Source organism: Lepisma saccharinum, chromosome 22, assembly GCF_977018435.1.
Source record: "Lepisma saccharinum chromosome 22, izLepSacc3.1, whole genome shotgun sequence".
NCBI lineage: Eukaryota > Metazoa > Arthropoda > Insecta > Zygentoma > Lepismatidae > Lepisma > Lepisma saccharinum.
This window is the reverse complement of record NC_139250.1, coordinates 35,651,181-35,670,976: the sequence shown is the minus strand read 5'-3', so window position 1 is coordinate 35,670,976 and position 19,796 is coordinate 35,651,181.

Here is a 19,796-nt window from a genome sequence, read left to right as displayed (position 1 = left end):
CATTTCAAAAGGAATCACTCTGCTTCGGGACAGCGAACTGGAAGGACCGCTCAGAGAAAGAAGAGATCCAGTGCCAATACAAACACCAAGAAAACAATCAAACGCAAACGTAAAAAAATTCAAATAACATCAGATATTTTTGATTAGATATGGCGCTAATTAGGGAGAAATCATGTGAGTGTTTTAAAAGTGAATTGGATATTTTCTCGGTAAAACCTACTCAGACAAGCATCTTAGAACAGCACACCATCGGATACAAACCTGTTAGTTCTCTGGCAGATAATGCTCCCACCGAGTTTGTAATACCTGGACATGGTGATGATTATATGGATTTAGCACACACAATGTTGAATATAGATGCCAGAATTGTAAAAGCGAATGGTCAGTTATTGCTACCCACAGATAAAACAATTGGGCCTGTCAATGATTTTCTCAATGCAATGTTCAGCGAAGTACAAATCTACTTAAATAACAAACTCATCTCGTTTCCATCTCACATGCACCCATACAGGTCTTATTTTGAAAAAGCACTGAACTATGACATATCTGCAAAATCATCTCATCTCCAAAGTGCATTGTGGTACAAGGATACAGCAGGCGCTTTTGATAACGTTTCAGAAGACAACAAAGGCTTTACAAAACGTAACCAACTAACAAAACAGAGTAAAACATTTGATATGTTTGGTTACTTGCATTCTGATATTTTCAATCAAGAGAAATTTTTGATCAATGGAGTGGAAATGCGAATAAAACTGATTCCTTCGAAAAACACTTTCTGCTTGATGGGAGTAGATGACAGTGAAGGCAAAGTGGAAATTCTGGATGCTACACTATATGTGAGAAAAGTATCGGTCAGTTCATCCATCAAACTTAGTCACAATCGCATATTGCAAAAACATACAGCAAAATACCCTCTAACAAGAGTACAACTTAAAGCTGTAACTATTCCAAAAGATATTGTTTCAAAAACAATTGACAATGTGATACTTGGACGTCTTCCGAAACGATTAGTTGTGGAGTTTGTTACCAACGATGCATTCAACGGCACTCTGTCTACAAACCCATTCAATTTTCAACATTTCAATTACAACTTCTTTACTTTATATGTTGATGGAGTCCAAATTCCCGGCAAACCACTTCAACCAGACTTTGAAAACAACAAGTACATAACAGCATATCACACATTATTCTCTGGAACAGGGATACACTATATGGATGAAGGAAACAATATATCGCGTGAGGAATACCCCCAGGGATACGCATTACTTGTTTTCGATATAACACCAGACGCAGCTGCAAGTGTCATATCCCACTGCAGTCTTCAACGGCAAGGGGCTGTTAGCTTGGAAGTCCACTTCAAATCGGCTTTGGAATCTACTGTGACTTGTGTTATCTACTCTGAATTTGACGCTCTCATGGAAATTAATAATCAAAGAGATATTCATCTGGATTAATTGTATAACAAGGTGAGTTGCACAATATTACTATTTAGTGTCCAGCAATGCTGTCGACTTTAAATTTGCTTCACGGGTTAATATCAAATAGAGCCTTTGACAATCATCATGTTGGGGTTTTCGCAGCTAATGAATTACCTGTACATGTGGAACTACCAGCAGCGTTGATTGTAAATACAGACCCCAAAGATAGCCCCGGGAAGCACTGGGTAGCAATTTACATAGACAGTAACTCCCGGGGGGAATTTTTTGATAGTTACGGAAAACCTCCACATGTGCATAACCATTTGCGATTTTTGGAAAGTAACTCTAAATTCTATACGTACAACACTCATCAGATACAAAGTTACGGGTCTGTGTACTGTGGGCATTACTGTTTTCTGTATTTATTCCATAGAGCCTCTGGTAAACCCATGCATAAATTTCAAATTTTATTCCCAGTACCGATAAAAAACGACAATATTATAACAACTTATTTGCTGACTCGTAAATTAAATTTATAATACTCGGTACGTATACTAGAAAATATTGACAGTAAATACTGTTTGAAATTTTATACAAATTACATATAGTCCTAATAGTATATTAATAATTTTGTAGCGTTACAGTTTACAACAGCTTACTTATAATCTTTATCTTGTTTTGTGTCTTTACAGAACAATGACGCAATATCCAGAGATGGGATCTTTCAATGCTAGATTGTCCTCTTTCAGAAACTGGCAATCAAAAGAATTCCCGTTTGTAGAAGCTCTGTCCGAAGCAGGATTATTTTACATTCAAAAAGAGGATAAAACAGTATGCTTCAAATGTGGTGGAGGATTATACCGATGGAAATACAGAAACAATCCAATACTAGAACATCGTCGATATTTTCCATTTTGCCCCCTGTCTATAAACCTAATTTCAGATCGACAATGCGGTTGATGCTTTAATTAAATTAATTAATATTTGTTATCCAATATTTCCTCAATATGACGTTTATGATATTCTGCTGATTTTTCTCTCATCATTGATCTTTGTAACGCCCCGCCCCCTCCACCTTTTTTGTCCAGCACATGCTTGGTTTGCTACGCGCGCATGCGTCTCAAAAACACACCCACGCATTTCTTGAAATGTATATCTGCACGCTGCGACATGCAGTATCTCGCAGTTCTTAGTCATGGAATCCTCTATTTCGATGCCGCTGAAAAAAAAATTTCAACCGTACACTAATTTCAAGGGGGTTCTTCAGAAAGAGAGCGATCAGCATTTACCTGAAGAACAAAAACAAGTAACTAGTCTTATACGCCAGTCGATATTATTTGATCACGTCTACTATTTGAATGCTTCGAAAACAAAGGTTATCTCAATCGGACTTTCCTCTCATCTGGATTTCCAACCTGTGGTCAGGCTACACAGAAGCGGGGCGGCCGGTGTTGAACTACAGTTGCAGGAGTGGCACGCTCTTCAGGAATTGTTTCCAGTAATCGACAATTACATCGCTATTCCAGGTGAGCAGCCTCGTGTTTCCTACCCACTAAGTGAGCAACATGAATTGCTGATAACCACACTGTACAATCGTCGTCAGATCATTATAAGGAAAAAACCAGCTTACGGTTCCCTGGAGATAGTGTTCATCGCAGAAAGTTCGTGGCGGAACTTTATGAAGATATTTGTGTGCATCGAGCATGCGAAAGTTATGTGTGAAACAGTGTCGCCGTATTTGAAATCATATTTTGGAAACTGTGTGGAATCTTGCATTCTCGACCTTCGCGAACAATGTTTCGGTTGCACAGATATTTCCCCTGTCCATGCATGTAATAAGGAGAAGTTTGTGCTTTCCAATCTACATGGATGTACAAAACCTGAGCCTTTGTCTATACAAAACATCGACGGAAAAAAACTTTCCAAAGAAGTGTTTCTTTTTTGCGAGAACATGCTTGTGGAAAAAATAGTGAAACATTTTAATTCAGTGGTTGCAGCAGAAAATGGATATGATAGTGACACAATTCCTTATGTGGGTGAGTGAACAAACTTGAAGAATAAAAACTTGTTAAATAACATGCTGATAAACTGGTGACACAATATAAACATTTTACATATGTATGTGTGTATGTGTGTGTGTGCGGCTCTTTTGAATTTTGTAAATATTGGTAATAAACAGGGATAAAATATATGTCTTGGCTTTTTTTTCATTTATCACCCCTTTAAAAATCCTCATGGTTCATATTTTTACTGGTAACAATCGTTAATAACAACATTAATAATTAACTATATAATGAAAAAATGTGTATTGTGGACTTGTCGAAGATAAAGCATGAGAGCTTTTCTTCACACTGGTAAAAATCGGTGTTAATAACAACATTAATAATTAACTATATAATGAAAAAGTGTGTATTGTGGACTTGTCGGAGATAAAGCATGAGAGCTTTTCTTCACACTGGTAAGAATCTGTGTTAATAACAACATTAATAATTAACTATACAATAAAAAAAATTGTGTATTGTGGACTTGTCGGAGATAAAGCATGAGAGCTTTTCTGCACAGCGCTGGACACGCAAAGGCAAGTATCTTTATTTTCATTCTATTTCTAACAGTGATTCGCTATTTTTTCTTGTCACTATAAAAAAACTAATTCAATTTTTCTTTTATCACATCTGTCGCCATTTTGCTTGTTTTTGTTTAATTCCTCTTTATGCATTGAGGTTAATCGAAACATAACTTTAGACTTTTACATGGAATTGAAACATAGAATGTGGCTCCTTTGATTGAATCGAACCTGTGACTCCTCTTTGATCACAAAACAATAGTGACGGCCATCTTGCTTATTTTACCTACTCTTTATGCATTTAAGATAATCGTTACTGGGGCCCCACACGACAAAACAACAGATTCTAATTTATTCACACTTCTTTTTTTTATTTTATTTTAAAAACAACATCATTATCAGCCAATTTGACATTGTGAATCGAACCCGAGGACCTTTTCATTACAGCATAAACATCCTATTTCCAATTAGTTCATTTTCTCTTTGTGCAGAAAAAGCTAATCGGAACTTTTTAACAAATACAATTGAATATCCAATTTTCACCAACATTCTGAATCGAACCCCCAAACACTTGGTTAAAACATCTCGCGGAATAAAAAACACCCCCCGCGCCGCGCCGCGCCCCGGTCGCCGCCCCCGCCCCGTGCCGCGCCGCCCCGCCCCGGTCGCCGCCGCCGCCGCCGCTAAACACAAAACGCGGCCGCCATTTTGATTTTATTGAAATACTATTTATGCACAGATGGACTAATTGGGACCTATAATGGCGGGACAAAACAATTGGCCTCATTTAACTACCTAGAAAATCGAACCCGCGACCTCTTCATTACCAGGCGACAACAATAACCACTAACCCAAGGCCGCCATATTGATTTTATTCAAACACTATTTATGCACAGATGGACTAATCGGGGACCTATAATGGCGGGACTAAACAATTGGCCTAATTTAACTACCTAGAGAATCGAACCCGCGACCTCTTCATTGCCAGGTGACAACATTAACCACTAACCCAACTCGATTTTCGAACTAAACCATTTTGTTGCCTTTATTTACACACAGGCTAATCGAGACCATTCAATATTGACATCGTCGCCTTGTAATCAAAGGGTCCCAGGTTCGATACTCGGTGGAGGCACATAGTGGTCCGAATCACCACTTTTCAACTGTAGCTCCAATCCTGATTAGTTTTGCCGTGCATAAAACGGACTTAAAAAAAACTAACTCAATCTATCAATCAATCAATATTGACTCTACCAGGAATCGAACCCTCGACGCCTCTTGTTTTACAGAGCAATAACCTTAGCCGCTAAGCTTTCAGGGGGTACAGCACCTTCGGCGCCATCTTTAAATCATTTCTTCATGTCTTTCCATCATACGCAATGGTTGCGCGCGCATTTCCTCCACACACACACACACACACACAAACATATGCACGTGTTAGGTTAGCATACATCAAGAAACAACGTGACAAATCCATTGACCCCCTCCCCCCACCGCTTCCGATGTCTTCAACGTGATCAGACACGTTCTGCTGACTCAACAATAAAACCGCTCGTGGCCCGCTACGACCGGATGTAACATAACACCAGTCGCATCAAATTTTTGCTGACGCGTAGGAACGAAGTGCTGCCTCTCTACTGGCGAACATTGCCTGTAGTGATGCAAGAGCCTCCCCTTTGAAGGAAATAGAGTCCGTGGTGGACTAAGGGACCCATGTTTTAATGATTTAGCAAGTACAAAAAAAGTATTACAATTTTTCACAAAATTCATTAAAGTGCAGATAATATGTAACCATTATTATTTAATTAATTCGATTTTGCTTGTACAACACAACATAATGGTGTTGTTGGATTTTCGTTAGATTCCTTTGTACGTAAAAATCTTGCATACTGGAAACTAGAGGCAATCAGTATGAAGCATGATCGAAGTTTTTTTTTGTTCGTTGCAGTTTCAAGATATCATCTTTTCTCTGTTAATTATAGGTTTTGGGGGAGGGGGGAAAGTGCCTCTGTGTACCAATGCGACACAATATATTAAAAAATTTCCCCCTCTGGGATTGACTTCGCCCCCCTACAAAGAATTCCTGGCTACGGGTCTGTAAAGTGGGGACTGTGCGTGAACTGTTTGTGGGCAATCGTGTACCTGAAATGGACTGACCTTCCCAGTGGCCAGACCCGAATCATACAGAACACCTGTGGGATGACTTAGAACGCGAACGTCTCTCTAGACCCCAACGTCTCACATCAGTATGTTTTGGCTACGGATCTTCAGAAATGGCCTGCCATTTCTCCGAAACGTCCAGATGTCTGGTGGCAAGTGCTTCCGGGATAGTATGGGCTGCGATCAAGGCAGAGGGTGAACCTACCCCACATTAATTTTCAGTACAAGAAAGTGTCTCACTGGGAAAGCGAGACTACGGATTGAGCTAAGTGGTAGGATACTTTTGTTCAGATAGTACAGATATACGAATATATTTTATGCTCGCTTACTGACATTCTTATATTGTCCCAAAATGTACTTCTCTGTGATCTCTTTCCAAAAAATAAATTTCTGGCTACATTTTTTCCCTTCTTTTACTTGTAGGCTTATAATCTGGTAACGTGCTGCTGGAATGTTCTGTTTTCCAAAGTAGTAGTAGTGGTACGTTTTTTAAATATGTTCTTCAGACGGCAAGACACAACTGAAATATTTTTTAATATGCTAAACTTTTTTTTAAAAAAAATCGGAAATGCAAACTACGAATTAGCATGTGATTTAGACATCAGCTCTTTAACTCAGGCTCTAAACTGTATACTCATCACAACACTAGTGAGCGGCGAAGATTGTAGATTTTCGTACTTCAGAAAATGGAATTTTATGATTTTAATAGCTAACTGCAATTAACGCATCACTGTTTCCTTCAGTTCAGAAATTAGACGATCGAGAACTGGAAAATAAATGCTAACTTTAATGGTGCCGTGCTGTTAGCGAACGTGCTCATATCGAACACAGGCTCTGTCCGAAAGATACAAAGTACAGACTTGAAGTATGGTCTTGGCGGAAGTGACGTCACCTAGTACAGTTCGAAAGCACCAAGAAAAGAAGCACGCAAGTACACAGCTCGCAATACAGATGCTTGGTGACTAGGTCACGTGGTTTCCACACTCGTTGTTCATTTGTTTAAAATCACGGAGGTAGAAAGCCAGCAAGTTGTTGGTTATAGTTCTTCTAATGTGTGGAAATGTATGTGTACGAGCATTTGAAAATGCTATGTGCTTTCTATGGTGAAAAACAAGTGTTTAAATGGAGAGGAAAAGCAACGAGTACTCAGTTTCATTTACTGATCGTATTTGGCGCTGCAGTCTAAGTGCAATTCGAAAGACAGCACTTCCAGTCCACGACTTGAAGATCGCACTCCAAGACCATACTCGGAGGATGCTCGCTTCAAGTACGGTCTTGAATCTTTTGGACACACCCTTAGTTACGGAAGGATTTGCAGGTGCGTGCTTTTAGCGAACACGCAAACCTGTCCTGTCTTATTTGTCCTTGAAACTGGTCAGTGATAAGCCAACTTGCAATGGAGAACTTCATTGGCTGGTGCCTCCTGTGGTCTGCCTTGATTCACAACATTCTTGCTACCTTGTGTTCTGATGTCAGACGAGGAATGCCTACGAGGTTAGGTTAGGCCTGTTAGGTTAGGTTCTATTAGCATACAATGAAAAACTATTATTTAGGCTAAGAGAACTAAACGTAGCTAGCCTAAGCTAACAAAGTAGGCATTTAGCTAATTTCAAACACAAAATGATTATAAGGTATCACTGGCAATACTTGCATGTTGATCATTTTCAAGGACAAACAAGACAGGGCAAGTTTGAGTGTTCGTTAACAGCATGCACATGCAAATCCTTTCCTTCCTGTGTTCGCTAAGTGCACTTGTTCGCTACGAGCACGGAATCAACTTTAATATATTCCTCACAATTAGCTCTTTGGTTATACATACCAAAATTTCTCAACCGTGTGATGATCAAACTGTCTGGTAAGCTTTCGGTTTCGTAATTTCACTACTATGTTTGAAATATTTTCATCTGCAAATATCTTCACTTCTTTAATAAGGATCTGAAACGCAGTTTTATCTATTGGAAGTTCGTGTGTGTGTGTTTTTTTTTCAATAGTCAACTACGGTACAAGCAATAGCAAGATACATTTTTTCCCAAGAGTCAACTACGGTACAAGAAACGCAGTTTTATCTATTGGAAGTTCGTGTGTGTGTTTTTTTTCAATAGTCAACTACGGTACAAGCAATAGCAAGATACATTTTTTCCCAAGAGTCAACTACGGTACAAGCAATAGCAAGATACATTTTTTCCCCAAGAGTCAACTACGGTACAAGCAATAGCAAGATACATTTTTCCCAAGAGTCAACTACGGTACAAGCAATAGCAAGATACATTTTTTCCCCAAGAGTCAACTACGGTACAAGCAATAGCAAGATACATTTTTCCCAAGAGTCAACTACGGTACAAGCAATAGCAAGATACATTTTTTCCAAGAGTCAACTACGGTAGAAACAATAGCAAGATACATTTTCCAAGAGTCAACTACGGTACAAGCAATAGCAAGATACATTTTTTTTCCAAGAGTCAACTACGGTACAAGCAATAGCAAGATCACACTCAGATTTCTGCAGATAATCAGAAAGTACTCTCAGGTCTCGCAAAATAATACAGAAGAGGGCTAGAAATGGGGAGGATGCGATAAATACTGTTCACTTACAGTAATACTTCTGAAGAATTGATGTTCCACCCTCAAAGAACAAACATATATTCACTACAAATTCACCTCCACTAGGAGACATATTTATTAACATTAAAACAATTAACACAGTTGAAACTCTTACACTGAGCATTTTGACATGTGTAGAGAAAATAACTTCTGAAAATTTTAATTTTATTTTAAAAAAATATTTTGCATAAAGGCTGGGCAAATTTGGATCAATAGTTTTAGATGTGTTTCAAAGATTGATTCTTCTGCAAGGAATTGAAATTTGCCTCTATGACGGTACTGCATAAATTAATTTCTTACACAAGTGATTTATTTATTATTCACTAATTCATACATAGTGAAATAGATACAATGATATGGGAGAGGTCAAATTTATAATTATAAAACTTTTTAACGGGATTAAACCTACAACTTAGTAGAATTCGAGTTGATAAATAAATGTGCCTCCATCGGGAATCATTTGATTACAAGGTAAGACTCTTACCACTAGAGTACCTGGACGGGGAGGCCCAATTATATTGTTTCTAATTCTTAGCATTTAAGAATTAGATAGTTTGTGTACTCGTTGATTCCTTAACGTCGTATTTCTCCCTGTAGAGGGGGAAGGACTGAATTTTAAGAAAATCAACGTATTCAAATAAAAGTAGTGAAGGACTCGGGGGGGGGGCAGAGTGGTAAGTGCAAATCCCCCTTAAAATACACCAGATTGCCATTGTGAGAGAGGAAAATTCTAAAAAATACGATATATCTTATTGTGTATTCCACTCCCAAAGAAAGCATCTATGTAGGTACTATTCATCTTTACAATTCCAGCTCCCCCCAAAAATCCTGTGTACGCCAGTGGCCATTGCGGGTACTCGGATGAGGAACTAACAAACAGAAAATACATTTCACCGCTCTTTGGATGTTGCCAGTCCATTTCAACACATTGTATTGTTTGATTGATTGATTGAGTTGGTGTTTTAAGTCCACTTCATGCACAGGCAAGCCTAATCGGGACTGGACCTACAGTTCAAAGTGGGTTCCGTACCACTATGTGCCTCCACCGGGTATCGAACCCGGGACCCCTTGATTACAACACTTTGTAATAAAGTAATCTTGCGATCTTACTAAAGTAAGAAATATGCTTCAACATTGTAATTACCTTGCTCGAATTGAAACTTTATAATATAAAATATTATGTAAAACTTCCTTATTTTCGGTCGAAATGCGTCCACCGTATAAAAATCTGGGGAGCTGAAATCTTTTGGGGGCCTTCATCCCCCCCCCTCACCTTTGTAGCACTGTCCCTGTCAACAACTCCACACCCATTCTTCAGTGTTAAATTCTAAGCTCAATCAATCGCAACTTCAGCACCCTCCCTCCGCCCTCATCATCCTGCATTTCCAAGTGTTCACGTGTTTGTTGATTCTCCCAGAGAATTCCTATGGAATCACACACCTGCTGTTCGTAGAATTACTACATCCAACCGTTGACCACTCCAAGAAGTCCACAATACGCCATACAACTTGGTTCTTCAAGTTATTTGTCTGGAAGTCATGTAACACGTGATGGATGAAGGTCGAAACCGCAGAAAAGCCCCTTAAAGGAAACCTATGTTTTCTTGACCTGGCCACCCTGCGGAGAATCACAAAAAGCGATAAAGACCGGTGGCAACAGTTGAATGCAAGGACAGTTTACGTGGAAGATGTTTGTTTCGCAAGAATGAAGAGCATCAACCATTCAAATACCCTCCTTCTTTTCAATACGAAAGATTCTTCGTGATTATCCCGTGGTGAACTGACCCAGTGAAGGCAAAGCAACGCCTTAAAACGCATTCATTTCCTTGTGTAATACGTGGCATATTTCGAAACTTCCTAACTTGTCAAACATTGCACGTAACATAGTAGCAACTAGGGTCAATGGGTACAAAACACCTAGAAGAAGTAGGTAAAATTTAGGGTAGGGTTCCCAAACGTTCCGTGAGTACCGACGACCAGTGGCGTGCCCAGGATTTTCGAAAGGATGCGGGTTACTTAAATTCTAAATTTGTCATCTTTTCCTGTTTCCACGTTATTTTTTTTAACACTTCGCCAAACGGGGGATTATGACCCCACCAACCTTCCGTTGGGGACGCCACTGTCGACGATAGTCTTCAGGACAGCTTTAAGTCCCGTATTTCAACGTTCGCAATTGTCGAGTCAACCTAGACTCAATAGAGAAATCCTTTGCATGATATTAACTTCTAACTTCCCACGTAGTGGGGAGCATAGTGTGGTTCCCAACTGGTGTACAGTGGAATGTACACCATAAAGTGGCATACTCGATTTAGTTCTTTCAGCTTTGGAGACAATCGTGTGCGACAAAATGTTCGGAAAACATCACCCTGTACTGTTGCTTACTACCAAACTTTGAAACCACATGCAGGGAACTTTGTTTCTCCTAGACTCAAAGAAATGGGTTACTGGAAAGTTTGCAGTGTAAATATTAATGAACTAGACTGTACACCTCTAAATTCAAAGTAAAGGTGAAAAAACAGTGAAAAATTTATTTAAGTGAATGTGTATACTAACCAGCAAACACATGCATATTCCAACAAACCAGTCTCACAACTATAAGCCGGGTAGTAAGATGTGGTTTATCAGGTTTCCGCCAGATGTCGACATACTGTATATTCAACTAGATACGCCGGTATTACACTCTATTCCATATTTGTCAACTTTCCTCCATATACATACAAATTGTGCATGGTATGGAGAAACAAAATGGACATTCAGCACATATCGCCTCTGAGTGTTTATCTTAGTTTTTCGCTCTTTCTTGATTTGATTTTTGAAAAGAACACTATTCATTTTATTTATTTTCTTCATTGTTCTTAGGAAAAAACTATCAGAGGAATCGTAAAATGAGTTTGCCAATATATTCCTTACACGTTCATTAAATCACATGTTATATTAGTTCCGTACGATGCAAACAAATTATTGAGAATTAGGTAAGTAGTATTTCATTATGCTATTTTTTATTCTTCTTGTTACAAGTGGCTTAGATTTATAATACAATAATTTCCAATAGTGGGAAGTACAGATTTCCACTGAAGAACTGTCACAATATGCAGTGACGGCGCAGCCTAAAATAAGTGGGGTGGGGCTACAGATTTCGGAGTCAAATTCTCGGGGGGCTAACTAATATCGGCTAAAACGTATATAAGTAATACTTTAATACTTTATAATTTTACCAGTGGCATACTTTACAGTCAGATCCCAGGATAAATCACTGAGATGTTATGTTGTATTTTGTTCCACAGGCACGAATATTTTATGTCAAATAAAATGCAATAATTGTATTGTTTTCTTTTCTTAAGCCATTATCGAGAAGAGTATCACATACTTACTATTCATATGAACATTAAACAAAATACACCGTAAAAAATACACTCATTATCAACTCGCTGGATATATGTATAAATACTACACGTAACACTCTTTCTATGTAAAGAATGTAAGTACTTCTTTGTTCAAATAAGAAAATAACTACAGCAAGAAACTACGATAAGGTACGTCTGTTTTTATGAACAGCTACAACCAGTGCCGGATCTACAAATCTTGGGCCCCCCGCAAAACATTACCAAAGGTCCCCCCACTACCTACCTATACCTTCCTCACACACACACACATTATATATATATATATACACACTTATTTATTTATTTTACAAACATATAATGTATGTGTGTGTGTGTAATTCTCGATCTCATGTTGACTAAGTCACCAAGGGCGTACAGGGTGATTCAAAAGTCCCTTAACTACCCTATAAAAAGTAAAGGAGTTAGGCTGGGTACAATTTATCATTATAGAAACAAGTTAGGCTTAGGGGGAACCACATTGGTGTGTTCCAAGCTGACGTCCGCCAAATTTAGATGTTAATCTACGAATACTGACACCGTGCCTCATTTGCCTCATTGCCTCTTCACACATACTTACTTAATTTCTATTTATTGTGTGTTTTTATTCCTTGTGTATTTTTATTCCATGTGTATTTTTATTCCTTGTGTATTTTTATTCCTTGAGTGTTTCAATTATATAGGCACACTTATCAGAATTGTATAGCTTAACAAATTAATCCATGTAGGTCAAAAAGCTGTTTCTATAGGAAGATAATCCGTGTAAAAATACTGTAAGCTTAAGTGTAACCCTACTTCAAATAATAAGTAACAATAATAATACTAATAATAATTGGTGGTAGCCGTATTGAATTCAACTTAAAATTTTTAAGTGGGAAGCTGGTGATGTGCATAGGCGCCGATTTATTCATAGATTGGGCGAGGCAAAGCTAAGTAAAGCATAAATACTGATTTCTTTGTTTGCGGGGTGGGAGGCCATAGTTTTTTATTATTATTTTTTTTTTAAAGTTTAAAGTACACTTTCGTTAACATTTATTAAATTGTAATTACAATAACTAGCTTTGACAACAAAACATATATGTGAGGGTACATCAAACTTTATTAGGTGGACAAAAACATCACTATACTACTGCCATTATGTAATTATACAACATAATACTTTACATGTAACTTTTGCCTGAGAATTTGATTATCATATTCGGTTTATAATACTATTTCCTAGAATTCTTTATAGGAGTTTAATATCTTCACACATATTTACTTAAAAAAGGAAGGCCAAATATAAAATTTTCATCCAGGTGATATCCAACTGTCCACCCTGTCACCCCCCGCCTCAACTTCCTACCCTGATCCTACTACTTTCCACCTTCGGCCAACAAAAAACATGACCGTGTTGTATATTTACGGTTTTAACGACGATAAATAATAGCCTTGTTTTTACAATGCCTTAATATCAAAGAACGCGTATATTGTATGTTGATATCAAAATAACAGTAGTCTCTTAGTTTAAATTGCTACAAGATTTTGCAATATACATTTGTCATTATCAATATATTTTTTTCTCTACATAAATCCAACTCTTTATAAAACAAATATGCACATTTATGTAATCTGAAATAAGGATTTGGCCAGGCGCGTCGCCTGATAATGTTCGCATGAGCACGTGAACACTCATGTATCTTAAATTACGTACATATTAAATGGACACATGCATATATTTTTATTCGAAAAAATACCATGTTTGATGTACGAGTATATACGCACAATTTACTCTGACACGACTTCTTCCACGTCTGATAACTTTTTTTAGATAGTTGGTAACACTGACTCCCAAGGCGTTCCACGGAGAGCGTTGAACACAATTGCTGTGCGTGTTGCATACAGCTGACAGCTAAGGGGCTGTTGGGCACTATACCCCGAAGATGTTCACTTCGCTGTTCGAACACTGATGCAAGCGACAATACTTCTTACATTCGGCACCAGAGTGCAGCATCTACAAGGCATGTCTGGGGTGACTCGAAAAGGTCTGTGCTACATAGTTTCAAACTTTAGCGATAATTTGCTAAACCTGGCTGATTTTAAGGGAGAGAGGGACAATTTCTCCTAGGTCCTTATTGTATTACTTCAAATATAGCGTGATTTTTGGGGGGAAATTGTTGAAAATAACTGTTATTCTCACTTTTTCAATTGAATATGAAGTTACACGGGAGAGGAGTAAATCTGCATTCAGTACAAAACATTATTGTGAACACTCGTATGCGAACCGTACGCGACGCCACTGGATTTGGCTCTACTAAATCGGGACCCCCTGGTCTGGCGCCGTCGAGGTCAGTAGATCGCTTGTGTCGCCCGGCCCTTAAGCCGCTCACACACGCACACACACGTATTGTTTTGAACGTTGGTTAAGCATTTGGTATAAATATGTAACACCGCAAGTTTCAGTCACATCAGTGCAGTATGAAGTAGGATACACATTTTTGCAGGAACATGAAAAGAAAATACTAATCCTAATTTATAAAACAGTGGCATATTGAAAACAGAATATTTTCAACTTCTGCTTGACTTTTCTAAAGAGAAACAAAGGTGCCTATTTTGCAATGGACTGGCTCATTCAAGAGCATGAGGACTTCATTATTCCCATGCTTATTCCTCTATTCTCGCACATATTCATTCATAATATAGTAAACGCACAACCACAAGAAAGACAATCACATTATTGATTCTGCCCATTTCAGAGCAGAATCCTGCATAATTTTCCACCTTTTGTGTGCAAAGTTTCTGTGTGCAATGGTTATGTAATATGTTGAAAGTTATGCATTGGGTTTCCTATAGGGGGACCAAACGAGAACTCGATGGGCCCGGGCCCCCCTTGGTCCGCTCAGTTTCGGTGTCCGTGCTGATGTGCTATGATATATACATATATATATATATATGACACTGGTTTCTCACGCATGGAAAATGATACATTTGTTCCCTTTGGAATCATGCAGTCATAACTTTTTCCTGATTAAAGATAGGTTGAAGAAACCTTCACTACTGCATTTCTCGTGAATTTCTAGCCTGATTTCATTCTAGTCTAGTCTGACTGTCACTAGTCTGAGGTTCGGAGTGGGTGGTCTAAGGTCGGAAATTTTCCGATTTTGTCTTCGCATAAAGCGGCTCCAGGGCACACCCAGCCTCAAATCAAATGGTACCCGGTGGAGGGTAAAGGCGACCAAAGCGATGCTGATCACATGACCTCCAAGATGTCGGACATTGAAAATATGTGGGCCCTACCCCCACATACCCTAAATGTGCCTTAATGACACGGTGCTACATGCAAAGGGGGAACTTTAAACTTGCCTTTACCTGTATATATTGTTTCCGTTTCTGTACCCCTGAGTAACTACGTTTATATTTTACATACACGAACTCTACTATGCCAATGGCTGAGGGTCCCCTAAACGCTTACTTGTCTCCGCCCAAGTGATTTCTGATAGCCATTTATCAATGGAAACTTCTATGCAATACACATAACGCCTTGCAGGGAAGCGAGTATTACAGAATCTAGTGTCCCATTTCTATTGCCGGTGAGTGTACATTCTCACTACGGATTTCATATAATAAATGATTTTTTTTAAAAAATAATTGTCGAATAAAGCTGCATTTTTTGCAGTTTTTCGTGGACCAAGATTTCCTTGTAAACTTTTTGTTACACTGTTAAGCCCCCCCAGCCCCCCTCAGGGAATCTGAGGTCTAATTACTGTGTTCTCATCCATGTCATTAACTCATCCTTCAATGTTAGAAATAACTAGAGAGCAGAGGCGTGGCGTGCATGTAGCCGCTGTTACCGCAGGTAACACCAAAATATAAAGAATTGAAGAACCCGTCTTAAAATATTATTACGTACATAAACTGGTAATATTGTCGTAAAGTAAACATTGCAAACTGCCATTTTTTCTGACACCGGCAAAAGCGAAGAGGAGGGCTGATCCGGTACCCTCCACAGGCAACATGAGGAAAGGACCCTGAGCCCACGCAAGGAAGACTTCGGGTAGCGGTAAAGACTGTTATGGCGGGAGGAGGAGGCGGGCTGTTTAGCCGGCGCAGTTGCCGGTGATGCTTACAGGAAACATACCAGTGTTGCCATATTCAATTGACAGAAAAGAGCTAAGTCGCCTAATCGGGTCTATCTTACTCTGAAGGTGTCCAGTCACACTGGGGAACGATGGCGCAGTGGTAGCGTCGCCGCCTTATAATCAAGGGATTCCGGGTTCGATACCCGATGGAGGCACAAGTGGTGCGGATCCAACTTTAAACTGTCCCGATTAGCATTACTGTTCATGAAGTGGACTTAAATCGCCAAATCAAAATTTAAAAAAATCAAATCACACTGGGGCAAAAGCAAACTACCAAGTGATATTTTGTATTTACACTAAATATCAGCGATTATGAAAGTCCTCTTTGTCCTTCTTCGACATCATGGGCGAGAAGGAGAGGAGAGGGATGGGTATGGTCAAGGGGTCCGCTGTCCTTCTAAAAATGTCAACCTAAAATTCTATATTTCACACATATAATATTATTTCGGTTACGGGAATTTGTGATAATTGTTGATAATACTGATTGACATTGACATACGTTGTCGCAGGAATGCAATAATTTGGGATTGAAGCAATGTTTTTGAGGTGGTAGAACTGTTTTTGGGTGAAAACAATACTTACAAGCATAATTTCCCGATGTTATCTTAGCACGCTCTTAAGTGTCAGGTGTCGCAGGTTTGAATCCTCAGCAAGAAATGGTTATTTCAATGTTCGTTGTTATTATTTTACTTACATAATTATAAAAATTAATAATTACATACACAAAGAAATAATAATTTTATTTCAATAATTCACCACGCATCGTCATCGTCACGATTATCCTATAAAGCGAAAGCCTTAAAGGTAGCAAAGGACGTAAAATATACGAAATGGTAGTGGTGTCAGAAATGAGATTTCAGTGGATTTAGCGAAACATGGGAATGGGAGTAGTTAGGAAACAGATGAAGACTACATCTACTCTACATACGTCTTATTTGAAACGAAAATGTTTCGCGATTTGGGCAAATCTGGTTTCAAAAGAACTAAGATGGCAACATTAGTAGAACTGGACTTCTTGCAGGTTCCGAACGAAATATTGGGGAAGGGCCGATGCTGAGAGGGGAGGGGGCAAGGAGGGTGCTTCACGTGTTACAAAAGGAAACAACGGTTTGTGGGAGGGACTGTGCAGTGGGAGTTTTGTGACTGGTGTCTTTCGTCTTTATGTTGTTTTCGGGCATTGTCAATTAATTTATGAAGCTTGCTCCGAGTTCCGAGGTGGCGGGTTCATCCTATCTGGACAGTGTGTGTAATCGTGCGATAGAAGATATTTTGAAGCAATCTTTCGGTTCGTTATTTTGCAGAAAAAATCGAAATTGTGGCGAAAGGGAGGCCAAAGCCTATTTTGAACGATTTAAAAACCAAGTCGTCTGCTGGTTATGACCGACATTTCAATGTTTCGTGGTATAACGACTATCCGTGGTTATGTGGATGTTTGCAGTTGTCTAAACTCTTTTGTTGGCCATGTACTCTATTTTCGGGTGAAAAAAAAAACGTGTCGAATTCAGATGTGGATAACATGGACCATGACGCACCCAAAAATTCAAATTCAAATGAAAAACTTCTCTTTATGACAGCATCATAGAAGTTTTTTGATTTGATTTGATTGATTTTGCTTCGCTTGTGCCACTTTTGGCTAATTTGCGAAGATGGGGATGAGTGATGATATGATTAAATTGATGAATAGACATCACAAACGCCCATGCCCAAGCTAGGTTTCGAACCTGGGATCCCAGCATCATATAACTATTTTCAAAGTCGGATTGATCTGCTCTATAAGTAGCCTTCGATGTTTCTGTAAGTATCAAATTACGTATTATTGTGTCAACAACCAATGTTTGCGATTTCACTTTAGTCCTTATGTCAACATTTTTTTTTTCTGATTAATAACTTTACCAAAATCTAGTATTGAATTGCATACGTACCAGATTAATATTATATGAACTACTTGGAAGACATGGGGGGGAGCATGAGGTGGGGAGGCGCCCAAGTCTTCCTTAAATGTCCTACTGATAACCGGCAACACTTTTAAAAATCCACGCCACGCCACTGCTAGAGAGATTTAAAAGCAACAATAAGTAATTAAAAATCAACTGTTTCAGTCTCCTATAAACATGAATGACAGAATATAAATAAGAATGTTGCGACATTACATTTAATGTTCAGCATCGCTATTACTAATTAACCAAACTTCCATTAATTTCAACTTATAAGCGACGGGGTTGGTTGAATTCTGTAGCTTTCAAACTGAAGTGGCATGCGTCAGGCGACAAGTGGCACGTGGGGTTTCGCCAAAGTGATAAGCGTCGCGGTTAGCCAAGTGTGTCAGAAAAGCGACTCCAAGTATTGTAAAATATTCTCCATTAATTATAGTTTAATATTATCGATTCTTGTTCACATTCTGCACGTAACTAAACAGTATTTCAACAGATTAAAATTTTTAATAAGAGATGACACCTTTGTCGTAATATCTGAAATTCTAATAGAATACAAACGTTTTATAATAATTTGGAACTTTTTCTTCAAGAAATTAATTCTACGTAATATGTTACCTTGTACGTAAATAACAAATTAACAATTGTTGGAAATTTACTTTACGTGTGTTTAGAAATTTGAAAGATGGCGCATTTTATTCTCTTCTTAATTTAAACAAATTAACTACAGGTAACTAATTTGCTGCTGTGCTATCTAAAATGACACTATTTTTGTAGAGAGTGCATTATGCCCTGCGCTCTTAGATGTTATGAATGGAGACTTCCGTTGCTGTGATGTTTCTTCTAAAGGAAATAAGCCTTCTTCACTGTGTTTCCAAAGGGTGGGTGGCCAAATTTCAACATGACTCTAAATTTAAAAATATTTACTGTAGTAACTGGAAAACATCTGCTAAACTTATTAGCACGGCTATCTCTGCTTCATGTTATTACATTTCCTCTGTTAGAGTTCTCAACCGAATATCAAGTCTTTACATCCTAAGGCCATCTTAAGTTCTTCATTTCTCATTTGTTGTAGATCATCCAGAATTATTGTATTAGGACATGTAATCCTAATTCCATTAATGGAAGTTTCCACTCGTCGTCTTCTGAGTCCTCTTCTGAAGCAAGTAAAGTTTGCGCTCTCTACTGCCCCTAGGTTTCCATCCCTTCAGTCGGAGATATGGCAACACTGCACGAGACACCGTTATGTCTCGCAGTCAATCACCGTCATCTCCAACGGGAGAGACGCGAACCTGTGGCGAAATCCCAGAGGGATGAAGGCGGGATTCGGACCCAAGACACACGAATGCTTGCCACGTTAACCACCTTGCCTCTCCACTATAACATAAACAAGGAATTGAACAGAGCCTCTCACCTCCTCTGGGGTTACTTCATTTCATTCTTATGGTTAGAAGGCACACGTGACCTTTGGGTGGTACACCCAATACCAAAAGATACAATAGGCGAATTGTCCATCACCATTTTCATTCGGTCAGTATTACACAATTGAATTGAAATAATGACGTCAATAAGCAGAGGGCAATGCCTGCTTCGAACCAACATAGTTTCATTCCTTAAAACAAAACA